Below are 16,112 nucleotides of genomic sequence, written 5' to 3'. Positions count from 1 at the left end.
GTGCCACTGCCGGATATTCTAGCTGAATGGTACATTATTATGGCATGCAAGTTACTAGTTAATAGTATTATTAAGTGGTTATTAGGAATAAAATCCTCAACAACTAACAACTTCAATTATTGATTTATGCACCGATTATTCCCTCAAATAGTCATCTAATCATCTGATGTCTAAAAAATGTCTACAGACCTAAAGACTAATCCGGAACCAATGATTTTTTTTTTTTATTCCATTTTTGCCCAAAATTAGCAAAGTATATTGGTATAAGATATTTTTCCACGAAAATACTTTGCAGGGCATTTTGCCTTTATTCAAAGGTTGACGTTATTCCTTCTTGAGACGTTACAGGAAATAATAGAAAGGAGATTGCGAAAAAAAAATCCAAATAGGTCTCTGTTTAGAAAGTGCTGAACAAAACTGGGACAGCTTGCCACTAAAATGACAACAGCTGTTCCACCTTAGCCCACCTTAAGTGAGTTTGTGGTCTGTCTCTTTGTAGTTTCCATACGTCATGCCCTGATTTTTGTTTTATTTGTTCATAACTCACGTTGTCTGTGTCAGAAAATAGCGCAATTCTCATGCTCAAAAAAACCCTTTTGTCTTATTTGCAATTTTTAATACAACCCTCATACAGAGTCTTTTTAAACTCACATTTCATGGTATAATAGTAATTGTAGCTGCTTCCTAGGCATGACTGACATTTTAATATTATGTATTTATCAATAATTATGACATGGCTTTTGAAACTCTAGTTTAAATGGCTACAGCGTGATAGTTCATTTCTGTGTATTTTGCATTTAAAAGAAAAACATTTAAATATGTTTTATGATTTCCCGAAATGTTGTCATCAGCCGTGATGCAGCGGGCAGCTTCATTGCTGCTGCTGTGCATCATCCAGCTCTAAAGTCTAAGAATAGACGTTAAAACCCTCCTCTGTTAAACCGGAAGCCTCTATATATAACTCATCTAAGTCTGGTTACCATGACAAATGAGGGACATGCATCCCATATTGCATTATGAGGGCACTGTTATGGACTCCTATCTGGCCTGAAATTGGTCTGAAGATCAGATCAATAGATTGTGGACCTGCAAAGTTCATCAATATCATTACAATCAAACAATGATGATGCTATAAAGCTCTGGTGCATTAGTCATTCTTGGATGTTGGCTTCAGTGTCCAATAGGATCTATCCGCCTCATGACTGCTGACGCAATTTCTGTTCTTCTTATAGGCCACTGTTACTCTCTTCATTTCATGGGAAGCACCACAGAATTTGAAGGGAAATATAAATAATAAAAAAATGTTTAAAACTTTGATGTAATATTTAGGTCAGCTTGTTCGCAGTCTGTGCCAAATATCTGGCTCCAGTGACAAGTTGTATGTCACATTGTGTGTATGTGTGTGTAATATTTCTAGTGCTAGAAAGGCTATAAATATACAGCTAATACGCTCTTCCAACATCCGGCTGCTAATGAATGCTGCTCCATTTAAATGTCTTGTATTTGGACATTTTTGACAATCTTACCATATAATATTTGAACATTATGTGCAAGTAGTATACAGATGAGTATTAAGATCTCAAATTAATTTAAAATACTTGTAAGGTTACTTTTCCATGTTTGTTATTTCATTTATTACTTTTTAATATATTGACCACTTGTTAAAATTGGTTGAAAGTCAATAACTCAAAGAAACATTAGTGTTTTTCTTTAAACATACAACTTGCTGTGGTCTCTGTCTTCTGGCAACTGAACGCATCATTTTTGGGACCTTTTTTTTTAAATTAAGAATTGAAGTAAAAACGCAGTGAGCCTCATAGCCGACAGCAGCAACACCAACAATTGATGGACATATTTCTATAAGCACAAATAAACCTCAGCAATATGTGATAAGGGAAAATGTGTAATGTTTGTGAAGTCTTTAAAATAGAAAACCTCTTCTTCTGTCAATCTGGGACTGTGTGCCTGTTCTCTTTGACCCTCATTAGTGGTCCCATCAGAGTAGCTCTGCCCCGCAGCAGCATCTGCACCACATCTTCAATTATAAACTCAAGAATCCACTACTGAATTCCCTCGCTTGTTTATCTATGCCAATATCTTAAAAGGATCTCAGTTGGTCGTATCATTCCGATGTATTGTCTCTGTCTTGGTTGCACAGCTCTCATGCTTAATTTTCTTTTGAGGAGGGTCTCCTGACACAATCAGTGAAACATGCTGTGCTGCCCTCAGGCTTCACGATAATGATTCTTAATAACATCTGCATGAGTCAGTTAATGTGCAATGACTTGAGATTTGTATTTTCATAGTCTGGCACACATACAGTATGGAGCCTTACTCTCATTCCTACTATCTGAGATAAAACCAAGTGACATTTCCTCTCGTGAATCTATCTGGCAAAACGTCCTTGAGTTTTCATACAAGTCTCCAAAGTTATCGTGATTAGATTAGAAGTGCGCTGTCTTCCTCTGATTCAGCGCAAACCCATGGAGATAAAGAGCAGCGATTCAGATCATTGGCTGTCAGATAGGACCCGCCGTGGAGAATGAATTCAAGACAACTCCTGGCGTGCCGGAGAGCTGGTAAAAGCGTCACTGCAGAGGAGTGGTGTGTCTGTGTTCAGATGAGTGACTGACAATCTGCTTCAGGATTACAGTAATCTGACTGTATTAAATTGGTCAATTTGGTATATTAATGTTTGTGTAAAAATGTCAAAAATATTGGATAAAAGAGACACATTTGACTTGGGGATCGTAATTGTGTTTCCTCCTGTGATTGTGCGTCATTGCAAACAGTTTGAAGTCATTTTAGATGATAGCTAGGATATTCAAATCAGTCTATAGCTGGAGTATATTGTTCATTTAGCGTCATATTCCATGTATTTCGGAGACAAAGTAATTGAAAGAAATCAGATTATGTTAGATCAACACAAAGGATAATATTGCTGGGTCAAATCTCGAGCGGGTGCACAGTAATCCGTAACAGATTACATTTGAAAAGGAGCCGGTACCACGCGCGGGTGGATGTGTGGCGGAGATTGGAAACGGTTGGGGAATGAGAGCCATGTCAGTGGGGCTGCATGATAACAATTGGTTCTGACTGCGCTCAGTTCTCACATCCACCTCCCGCCAGGCGTCTATTTGACCATTACGAGTGTACAGGTAGAAGTGAGAGCAGAGCAGGGAGAGATGGAGGCCAGCAGGGTGAGAAGAGGAGAGAGGACACGTATATACAGTATACTGCATACACTGTGCATACACTGTGCACAAAGGCACATCAATAACAGGGATGGAGAAACAGCTACTAACAGTTGTTTTTATTATCCATTCAACAGCTCGTCATGTTGTAATAAATGACCAGGGATGACTATAACATGTTTAAAATAAAACTGTCAATCATCACAAGTCAGTCCATTTTAAGTCCATTTGAATTTTTATATAGCCCAATACCATAAATTAGTAAATCTGCTTGGTTTATTTCAATCCCACAAGTAGCAAATTCTTGAACAAAATGGCATCATTTGCTGGTTCATGCTTCAGCATGAACCAGCAAATGATGCCATTTTGTCTTGATCATTTAATGATTATCAAAATGGATTGAATTCAACTTGTTTACTGCTGGTTGACTAATTCAATCATTGTTACTGCACCATTTTCAGGTTAAACATCAGACAATAAAGTACGAATCAGTCTCTGTGATGGATTTCCTTTCCTATCTATTTATATCCATTATGCTCTCTGGCCATAAAATGTAACTTTTAGGATATTTCTTTGGCTGTTTTGATTCTTTTTCCCACTATACCCTAACATGAGGCCACACTGTCCTCCAGTCCAAGTTTGACTGTGACTGCACATTGATGGAAGCAAATGAAGAGGAATGCATCCGTGCACCCTCAGGCAGGAATAAGGGCATCAGAGTATTTTATTGAGTTATTTTTTTTCACAAAGCAGAATAAAGAGACACGCTTTTCAAACCTCTCCTAATTGGCAGTGGCAGATGTGTTTCTCTCTTGCTCTTGAGTTTTTTCTCAGTTTTCTTTTCTTCTCGAGGCTCAAGTCAAGCATTTCAAGTAATTATCTTTTGGAATAAGTTTCTATTATCATTGTTCTGATGCTTGGTAATTGATAAAGCATCAAGCTGACGCTGGTTAAGCAGCATTTAATGATTATTTTATTGTTTCTAATCAGCAGATTTGACAATTTGTTTTGCTTATGAACTAAACAGTTGATTAATCATTTCAGCTCTAGCAGCCGGTATTCTTCTGTCTTTGGTCTTCTATGTTCTGATTCGACTGTACTTATCTTTGCTTGTACAAGCGGTCTGACTGTGCTCTCGTCCCCTTTGGATTGGGTCTCTTTTTTAAAGGGCTTGCGTGCGGGCGTGGCCAACAGCAGTGAGGACCCATTTGAAAGCACACTTCACAGAGCATCAAATCAGTTTCAAGGCCTGCAGCAAGATACATGTATGTGTTTATGTGACTGCTCATGTACAGTATATTACTGTATATGTGTGTGTGTGTGGGTTTGTATGTATGGAGATTATGCAACCAAAGCTGCATAATCATATTTACGTGCCCCGTTTGCTGTGTGTAATAATGCACACATTTCTGTGCACACTCCCCACTGCCCACATAATTGATCATTTGCATATTTCATATTCATGCGGATGCCTGCACATCAGAGGTGCAGCCATCATGCACAGATAACAGACCCGTAATGGATCATCCATGCCTGCATGGAGTCCGCCTGTTACACAGTCTCCTATGCAGAGCTGCGGTCACATCCGCTGTGTGCATGTGTGTGTCCTCCTCACTGAGCAAATTGACAGTGTGCTCGACAATAACTTCATTTAAAACTCATCATCACCCTGTACCGTGGTGATGCTCCATGCTGTTCAGGCAGTGTGTGCAAAACTGCAGGTGACATCAGACCTGAGGTCAGCTCACCATCTGATGCCCACATTTGCAGTGGTGTAAAGTAACTAAGTACATTTACTCAAGTACAATTTTGAGGTACTTTACTTGAGTATTTCCACGCACGCACACGCACGCACGCACACACACACACACACACACACACACACACACACACACACACACACACACACACACACACACACACACACACAGTTTGCGACTGCAATTACTGTTTTTCTATTTGTAATACAATTATATTGGGCTGATCAAAGACCTTTCCATGCATATATTTTTTACTTGAATACCTTTAGTTACTTTACAGATTTGGATGAATGATGTGAAATAATCAAGTCTTAATAATCATCAGACTTTAGTTCCACCTGGTGTAAATTCACAAGCTACCCTGCAGTATACAAAGTCATTCAAACTAGCTGCACCTTCACCAGCTTTGAGAACACTTTCATGATCAATCATTATAAAACATATCATATATTATTCTGAAATGGACCAATCTGCACAATGACTACTTTTACTTTTGGTACTTTGAGTATATTCTGATGCTAATACTGTACTGTATTAGCATCAGAATGCTGTATTTTACTTTTATATACAGGACTTTTACTTTTAACAGAATATTCCTATACTCTACTTCTGCTTTTACTCAAGTACAAGATCTGAGTACTTCTCCACCTCTGCCTTTAGTTATTTGGGTTATGATTTTTATCACTGTACTTGCCCAAAGCTGCTGTTCAATCAACTAGAACATTACTCATTCAGCTCTGTCAGTATGTGTACAAGTGTTTTGTATTTCAGGACCCCTTTAAAGCAAGATGGTTCATCTTATGGGATTTATCCTATAAATAAAATATCTTAAAATTAGCATACATAGCTGATTTCCTCTGGTTTGTATCTAAGTAAATTAAATATTTATGGGTTTTAGGCTTTTTTGGTTGGATAAAATATTTTAGGGCAAAAAAATGTATAGGGATTTCCTAACATGTTCTTTACAATTTAATCCAAAAAGATAAAACTACCTCAAGGAAAATACTTATTGGTTGCAGCCCTACTTGTAGTATCCATTTGAATGCCACAGAAAGTCAAACATCTTCAGAATATTCAGTGTATTTTAAGCCACGATAAAATGGTGTGTATATTTGTCTGCGTCTGTTTTCTATTCATACTCCATTACCAAGTTGACGCCAGTGTTAACACCAGGATCGCCCCGGCTCTTTCTCCTTCTCTGTAACATACAAAGTAATTGCATCTCTTTCCACTACACACCCCTCCCTCCCTCCCTCCCTCCCTCACACACACACACACACACACACACACACACACACACACACACACACACACACACACACACACACACACACACACACACACACACACACACACACACACACACACACACACACACACACACACACACACACACACACACACACACACACACACACACACACACACACACACACACACACACACACACACCTCGTCTCCAGGCTCCAAATGTCAGCCTCATCAGCTCAATTATCCGCTGACTTTAACAACATCCTTACATAACCCATTTAGCTGTCTGAGAGCTCTGGAGATGACAAACTTCCACTGCCACCCCCACGCCCAAATTATTGTTTCTACATTTCCTCACCTGCAAGAAAGGGCCCTTTCAACTACATAGTGTTATATTAAGTACATACATTTGAGCCTTATCATTATTGACTTCCACCCTACTTATGGTGTGCATCATAACATCCTCTTTAAGATGCTTAAGAGGTTTTTTGGAGCAGGTTTGTTTCCTCTGCCTCTTTATTTGTATGCATTTTCAATCCAAAGGTCAATCAATAACTGAATCATTCCTATGAATACTTAATTGGCTTATTCATGAACTTCCACAAATATATCCTACAGGGTCCTCATTCATTTGCATTCATGTTTCCCCTCTCTCTTCATTCCCAGTTCTCCACCTGGCATTTTATTTGTGGATCAGCATTTACGGAGCACAGTTTCTTTGATGAGGCAAAGCTCCTCTGGAGAAGACGTGTGATCTATTTTGGTGCAACAGCGCATGGGACTCACGTGCCTGCTAATAAAACGCCCTTGATGTGTGCCCTTTTGTCTTACGGAGGGAGAAAAAGCCGCACATGCATACATAATGGGGGGGAAACTATTTTGAGATGACTATTTTTTCTCTTTTTGACTGCGATCCATTTGCCTGCTGGTGGGAAATAGATGTAAATCACTCACTCTGGCTCTGCACCACCCATCCACCCTCCTTTCTTTGGTCCAACAAGTTCAGTCATTCGGACTATCCTAGGGAACTGCATTTTATTCTATAATAAATACATATCTGAAACTAATTAATATGGCTTTAAAATAATCCTAAAAAACCAGAATATTTATTTCAACTTCTTTTGCATAGTTCTTTCAGTCGACTATCTTCAGAGCACTTCATTCATAATGTCACGTTTATTTCCCAGCTCTTATCACTTCTATTTCTTATATGCAAATGAATGAGGCATGGTTATCTTCCAAAATGCAGCTCACAGCGGGGTCTTGAGGCCGCCTGTCTGGTTTCCACAGGCGTGACTACAGCTATGGCATGGAGTGGAAACGCTTCTGTGATTAGTTGTTCTGCTGTGAGATGATGACGTAATCACTAATCGGACAACAATCTGAATCTGTGAGATCTGCTCATTTGCATATAAGAAACGGAATTAAAAAGAACTGGGAAATAATAGTGGCATTATGAAATAAAAGCCAACTGAAATAAATACATGTATAGCGTTATGCAATAAAAGTGCCTGAAATGTAAAATTATTATTATTATTATTGTTTTAAGGATTTATTTTTTAGCCACATTCAATTATTTAAAAATCATATTTATTTAATTTAAGGCCATTCCTTACTTTTCATCTCCTTATATAATCCTTTTATTCCTTTCAACTTTTTTCAAACTATCCTTTAATAATTAATAATTCCTTACATTTATTATAGCGCTTTTTCAATGACTCAAAGCGCTATACATATAAACACATTACACATATATCATACATGCAATGGTCAGAAACTGTGGACAATACCCACAGGAGCAAGTTCAGGTGAAGTGTCTTGCCCAAGGACACACCGGCTTTACAGACGCAGCAGCGGCGGGTTTCACTCAGATGATTTTTTTTTTTTTTAAATGTTGAAGTTAAAAGCATCAATCTGGTGCACTTTGAGAGCAAAACTAAGAGATCTATGGATACATCTCTCAACACCCAGATGAAACAGAACTGGAAGCAGATTTCTTTTTCTTTATGGATATTTTACAAATCACTCCCCTTTCAAACTGTATTCTTGTTCATTTATAACAACTTTTTTTTACTGTCATATAGGATTTTATACCTGTTTTTCCTTTAGTCTCTTATTTTTTTAGAACTATACTGATCATATAAAGATGTGCCTTTACCTCACTGGTTGTAGGAAAAGCTTCTTATATTCGTTAGCATAGCTAGCTAACCAGATGCTAATAACAACAAAGTGATTGACTGTAGGCCTATGATCAGTATGACAGATGAACAGATCGCCACTGGGCTCTCAACTAAAGACACAGCCACGCAAAAACTGCGGCATGTGTACGGCTCCTTATGGGTACTGCGATTTGTGAAGTCCCGGCCCGGAGCCGTGTTCTGGTGCTCTCCGTCAGAACTGCATCCCTGTCAGACGAGACATATACCACGTGATGACACGTTATGCTCGTGTTGTGTTCAAGGACCCTGACCTTGGCCAGGAAAAACAGGTACTCGCTTGTTTAATTTGTTTGCGGTCTAGATTTCTTTAATTTTGTTCTTTTTTGCGTGTGTTTATAAATGACCTCGAGGGCCATACCAAAAGGTCTCGCGGGCCGTATACGGCCCGGGGGCCGGAGGTTCCCCACCCCTGCTGTAGTGTTTAGTATACCAAGATTAGTGTGGATTCAATCTCAGCAGTAAGAATATTTACCAACTTGTTGAAATACTCCTTTGTAACCGAACATGTACAATCACTCTAGTTGTATACATATTTAAATATCATATTTGTAGTTATTATTTTGCACTCAATGGGTGCATACTTTTCCCATAGTTCTTCTATAGTTTTCACTTTTGAATATTAAGTGCACTAAAAATATACTTTTGATACTTTTACCTTTTTCAAGAATCAATCAATGCGAGAGGTGTATAGTTATGTTGTTAAAAAGGAAAACCTGAGGCTTATAAGTTTATGGTAGCACCGTGTTTTTACTGCCTTCATGCAGCCCGATATAAAAACTGCTGTACTTACACCTGTTTGCATTACAGCCTAAATCTAACACATAGCGTTCCATGTTATGTAATCCAGTGCTGCAATAACCTCTTATGAGACTGTCAGAGAGCTATTGACTCAAACAAAATATTAGAAAAAGTGATTAAAAGTAAATAAAAAAAGCCGCATTTTTCGCCTGACTAATTTTCACAGAACAAGAAACCATATGGGATCTTCAGCATGAAGAGACGGGATATGAATTATATTGTCACGCTCCATATGTATCTGCCTACTCTTTCCCCAGCTTACCTCTGATTCCCTAACGGTTGCCTCTCTGCTACTGTAGCCCTCCTTTAGCTCGAGCATCTTCATACATGATGACACTTCTCATCCTCTGTAGCGCCCTGCTAATGAAACCAGTTAGGTTAAGGAGCTTTAGCTAATCGCTGTATTATTTAGGTTTTATTTCTCCCATCCGTCTTCCCGGAGCTCTCTCCTCCTTCCTCTCTCTCCGATTCCCATGCTCAGTCTATTGCCCATTGCAGCTAAATCCATACTCTGTGCTATTGCAGATAACGCAGCCTATCCTCGGATCCCCGGGATTCTGTCACTGCAGCATTATAGAATACTGAATGTGCAGGCATGACATCAGCCTTGACACCTACTGTAGGCCTATTAAAAATGATGCGCTACACACAGTTAACGCACTCTGGGGCACATATGAAAGCGTTCGTTAGCTGAATCTGGATAAAGGCAGAAAATGGCTTCATTACTTTTCAGTTTCTGTGGTGTTCAAAGCCCCATGTGCGTAGCAACACTGTTTGCTCCCATCTTCCCTGTTCACTCTGCAGAGAAGGTGTGTGCTTTGGGTTTTGGAGCAGAGAGAATAAGCAACAGCAGGCATCATGAGTCAAGTGTTCGAGCATGTCCATGACTTATCCACAGTGCAGCGGCGAGGATTATCAGTGCGCAGACTGTGAGATGCTGAGCGAGCTGCAGACTGAAGGTTCTGCCAGCTAGAAGCCTCTTTAACATTTATCAGACTGCAGATAGCATCTCAGATCACCGTAGAAGATGGGGGGAGGGGATGAGTAAGAGTGAGTGGGAGGGATAAAGAGGAGAGCAGCGGTGAGAAAGGAAGACGATAGTAAGAGAATGTTTAGGTAATGAAAAGCTTCAAGGTCAGGGAACGGCACATATTGTTGACTCAGAGCTAAACAATGTCCCATACAGCCTGTCCATTATGTTGAAATGTTATTTGTGTTTCCTTTTTTAGACCCTCACACTCCTATCTTTATGTTCTCTTACTCCTGCCCTTTCAGTCTGGCTGTCCATCTATCTGTCTGCGTATCTATCTCCGTCTCTCTCTCCTTCACCGCCTCTTCTGTCTCTGGGCTGCACTGATAAGAAAGTGCCCGCCCCGTCTCGGAGGAGAAACCATGGAAACGTACCAGCCACGTGTTGACATCACAGCATGTTAAATATAACCGTCTCCCGTGCCACACAACTAGTTGTTCTGCCGTTGATCCTGGCCTGGCTATAAATACATAGTTTCCTTCCCGTAATTGCAGCTCCGACAGCCTTGTTTGGATGGAGGGAGAAATAGGAAATGCCAGAGAAAAAGAAAGAGAGTGTGTGTGTGTTTTTTTTCTTTCATGGGCCTCCTTTCTCATTATAGGCTAATCACGGAGATGGTACATTGAAAACTCTTTGAGATAATCTAATTTTGGACGAACACACTATAATGTGACTTTATATAAAAACACAAAACAGTTTTTAATTGCCCCTGTTTGTTAAAAGGTTGATTCCACATATTTGGTCAGCTGCAGTGTGACGCTTTGGGGCTTTTCTTTAATTACTTGAATTACGACATGACCATGGCTATGTAATTTAGACTGTCTAGCCTGTCTAAGTGTCAGTAGGCTTTTCTGGTCAAGATGCATACATGTCGACGGCTTGGGAGAAAGAGCCGAGAAGATCAATACCACTCTGATATTTGAGATGGTATCGATCTTCTCCACATCTCAGCAAAAAGTGTATTTCCCTGAAGTGTCATATTTTCCTTTATGGGATTATCTGGAACATTCAAAAGAGAGATTAAGAGCAACATCTTAAACAACCTTTTTGGAAACTTCTCCATTATTTGAGGAAAGCAAACTTTTCAGAGCATTTAGAAAGAAAGTATTGATTTAACTGCATGTTGTTGGAAACGGATGATGGCAAAACACAATTGTCCCTTTCCTTATTCCGCAAAATTGGATGAACATTCCCGATAACTGAAGTTGACAGTCTGGTTGTCTCACTTCACATCCACACAAATGAGAGCACTGAGGCAAGAAATTAAAAAGTCTGCTGCCGCTATACCAGCTTTTATGTACTTTGTTTCTTTTGCTTTAAATCTTCAGTATATGGTTCAAATATTAACTGAGGAGAGACACACATTGCAAGTCATATACTGCATGTGGGATATTCTCTATGAAGTATTTGCTTAATCTATAACTGTGTCAATATATAGTTATGAATATATATACAATAAGTATGAAAGGGCTTGGTAAAATGGAAATTTGAATTCTACATTTGCTGAGGAAGGTCGGTTTCCAAGGTCAAGCATAAGCTGTCAATCGTTACAGCTCAGTATTGCACACAATCTGAACAAATGCTGAAGTTTATTCAAGAGATGATTGATGTGGTGCTATTAATCATGAATATATGTGCTATCAATGAATGGATTGTGCAAAAGCAGTCAATTTTAAGGTAAAGAGCTGTAAGGGCTGTCACAAAAGGACATTTTCCTAAAGCAACTTCAAAGCTATTTCGAAAAACACTAAACTAGATTGGAAATGAAAGCAGAGTGCGTGTCTCGAGTCTGTCTCCCTCTCTTTATGTAACTGCCAGTGTGCACGGGAGATGTTGTGAGCAGAGAGCACTGCATGTTGTGACTCAGTCTCTTAGCAGCCACCTCATCTTCACAACCCCGCGGGTCCCCAGAGGCCACTGCCGGGCCGACCAATCGCAGCGAGACGCCACAATGACCAAGAGACCGGCGCTGGGCTGTTGCCAGCCGAGAAACGCTTTCAGTCGAGGAAATGGACATGTGCTGATGTGTGTGTGCACTGTATGTGAATTTAATAGTCTGTGAGTGTGAAGTGAGAGAGTCGCTACCTCAGTAGGGTGTGTGTGTGTGTGTGTGTGTGTGTGTGTGTGTGTGTGTGTGTGTGTGTGTGTGTGTGTGTCTCTGCCCTTTTATCCCATTGTTCCTAATGCAGTTTAATCCCCGTTAAACCCAGATGATTTGTTAGTTCCCCTGCTGCGCCACACACACACACACACACACACACACACACACACACACACACACACACACACACACACACACACACACACACACACACACACACACACACACACACACACACACACACACACACACACGCACTGGCTTTAGAGATTGTAAGTCATTTAAGTGAGTCATAGTTATTTAAGAATTTAGAAAGTTTTGCACTTGTCATGTGACCTCAGCTGGTCTTTTTTTGATATACTTTTTGGTGAGAAAGTGAAGAAGCAATAGAAAAACCCATTTACGGAACCATAAACTGTATGTTCATTTATGAGGAAGAAAAGGCAGATTGTCTGCTATCATACTAACTTTATCATTTTTCTATTTGCTGCACTTTTTTAAATTCCATTTTTTTTATTCATGAATTCTTGTTGAAACATGTTGGCTTTCTCTTGAGATAATACGCAGATTTGTTCTCATAGATTTTTTGCTTAATAGCGTACTACCAAAAATACTTCAAAAGTGTCTTTCTGCTGGCTGTTCCCTCTTCAGTATAACATTATTGAACATAGGGCCCTTCATATCTGCGATCATTTTGAATATCACAGCAGAACGTGCTCCACTTCAGAGCTAATGAGTTTACGCAGAGAGCCAGTGATCCCATTCAGGTGCACCAGGTACAGAGATACAATTAATGAATGGATAAATGAAGTTTGAGAAGAGATCTGTGACCTACATGCTGACCTCATTCTCATCCCACCATGAGATGAAATGAAATTGGTTATTTTTCTATAATACATTTTCTTCAGTGTACATGGTTAAAAGTATTTCTTTCTGGTGCTGATAGTCCTGAAATGAAGCCACATAATAACTGCAGATGAAGAGTGGACTGTGGATTGTGCCAGTAAGATTCATCCTACGGTTACCATGCATATCCTACATAAATCCACGGCAATTCATCCAACAATTATTAGAATATTTCAAACAAAGTGGTGTGCAGACCAACGTCACAATCCCTTGAGCTGTGCGGCTTGTTTTGTTAAATGCTAGAACAAGACTAACATTCGCAGCAGTGAATGTTAATGACACTGTAGTACCTTCTTTAATACTGGAATTAACCTTTTCATATGGAGACATGGCATCCCAAAGGTCACAGTGCACGCTGAGTCTCGGAAAGTGTCTGTATTCTTGTGAGTAACTTATCTGTGGTTTTTTGTCCCCTGTGCTTCTTTGTTTTCTCTCTTTTATTCCGCGTGTCCTGTGATAAGATGACTAATGTGCCGGTGGGGTTTGGGTCGTGATCTGCGCTTGATAGAAAGATCTGTCCCCGACTTGCATTACAATAGACCCGGCTGCCAACCTTAGATCGTACTCTGAACATAATAAACCCATAAATAAGGCTATCATGCTTTTGTTTGATGCCCGCTGACCTCTTTTATCATTTCCTAAATACTGTAACGTGAGGGCCTGCACACACTGACGCCTGGCTATGGCCGCAACAGTTTCCAAGAGATAAGCTGAGTCTGAATGTAGGTCAGAGAGGAGGGACCGGAGTGTGAGGGTTAAAGGTGGGGAGCAGGTTTATCTCCTCCTGGAGTTCCTTGAATTCCTGTTTAATTGAACCCCGCACCTTTAAGCAAGGAGACTCTGAGAAGAAGTTGTGCTTTCTTTAAGCCAGACTTACCTGCTTGAGTGACGGCTGAGAAGTCGGGCAGTGGGAGATTGACAATGGGGGTTTTAGATGAAGCTGGGGGGGCTGTGCTGGGGCCAGTTATTGAATGAGAGGGGCATAATAAATCCTGGACAAGGAAGACGGTGTTCAAGATTACAACTTTTTCAGTTCAGTATGAAGTCATAATGCACTTGTTTTTGTTTTGATAACATCATTTGTGTCAATCTCTTAGTTACAAGTTGCGTTACTTACTCCACCACTATGCAGTTTGGGGTAATAAATACATATTTATGCAGCCAAACATTGTTTTTATTACATTTCTTCATATTTGTTGGTATTTTTTTTAGTAACCTAATTTGTTAGTTTACATTTATTTAATTACATCACTGAAAAAAAACAACCATTCCTGTTATCTTAGTCCCAGGTTACAGCGCAGTATTGGCTGCAACACTATCACAAATTGCATTATCATAGATTTATTCTTTTGGAGGGGGGCCACAGGGGGGTTCAACCACCGTTTTACAGGGGCACTGGCCCCTGTTGGCCCCCAGAACCGCACATTGCGAAGCTTAGAGGGAGATGGCTGGATGAGAACCCCTCTGTTGTAAGCATGAACACACACCATTAGTTTGACTAAACACGAGCCATTAAGTTTGGCTATCACAACTCATTAAGCACGCACACACACACACACACACACACACACACACACACACACACACACACACACACACACACACACACACACACACACACACACACACACACACACACACACACACACACACACACACACACACACACACACACACCTCCACAGCGTCAATATGACATCAGTCTGCAGCATCCTGTGCACATCTTTTATTCTACAGGCCTATGCAATCATACCTCACAGCCCAGGGGATAATTGCTCGCAGCACTAACACCAGCAAGACATTACCCCCCCGGCTTTCACTTGAGCAATTGCGGCTTGTAAATTGCATGGTGAAATTGCCTTTTGGGGAACCTCCTATACTATCTACCCTACTGTAGCTAAGCCTTAATTCATTCCATTTAGATTAAACCTGAATTGCACAGAGTGTTGGTTCCATCGTGATCACATGAATAAATATAAAGGTTGTTATGGGTGTGTGCATTCGGCATATTAATTCTCTATGCTTTTTTCTACGATCCAGTGTGTAGATATTTATAGTCATGGATTTGCATATGTATGGAGAGTGTATTTGTCAAGTTCCCTTTTAGCAAAGCACCACATCAATGTATTTTGGTGCTCAGAATACTGGCAAGGCAAACGTGTGTGTGTGTGTGTGTGTGTGTGTGTGTGTGTGTGTGTGTGTGTGTGTGTGTGTGTGTGTGTGTGTGTGTGTGTGTGTGTGTGGTTGTGTGTAGAAACTGATTTTGAGTGTAAAAGGCCCTTTGACCTCTACAATCATTCACACCCCCGGCCTCTCACTCCCTCAAGATCTCTGCACTCTATTCACAGCCATCTTCTTTGAAGCATTAACTCGTGAACTCCTGCCACCTCGACATTGATCAGTTTTTACCGAGGAGTACTTCTGCGTCCTCTGTGACCCAATCTTCTCCCCACCTCCTGCACCACTTCCAAGATGCAGAAAGTGCTTATTTAGAGTTTTGGAGTATGGGAGACGATGGGAGTTAGAGCTTGTGTTGGATTTGTAAAATGACAATTTTTATTTTACAGTAGTAGGACAACAGTCTTCGTCAAGTGTAATTTTAACCACTAGTGGCATCGACATCGGGTCGAATTTAGGAAACATTATATACAATATATATGCCTTTTTTACAATGTCACAAGGCACAAGTTGTGTTCTGTCAAAGAGGTCGTTAAAGAAAATGGCAATACTTAAGTGCATGATAATTGTATACATATTTTTTACTATACATTCTTTATTATTGTTTTGATTCTTCATATTATAAGATAGTTCTGTAGCCGTCCACCCCACATATAACATAAGTCATATGTAACT

This window comes from Pseudochaenichthys georgianus, chromosome 23 (assembly GCF_902827115.2).
Source record: "Pseudochaenichthys georgianus chromosome 23, fPseGeo1.2, whole genome shotgun sequence".
In the NCBI taxonomy this organism is placed as follows: Eukaryota; Metazoa; Chordata; class Actinopteri; order Perciformes; family Channichthyidae; genus Pseudochaenichthys; species Pseudochaenichthys georgianus.
Note: the sequence above shows the minus strand (reverse complement) of the source record.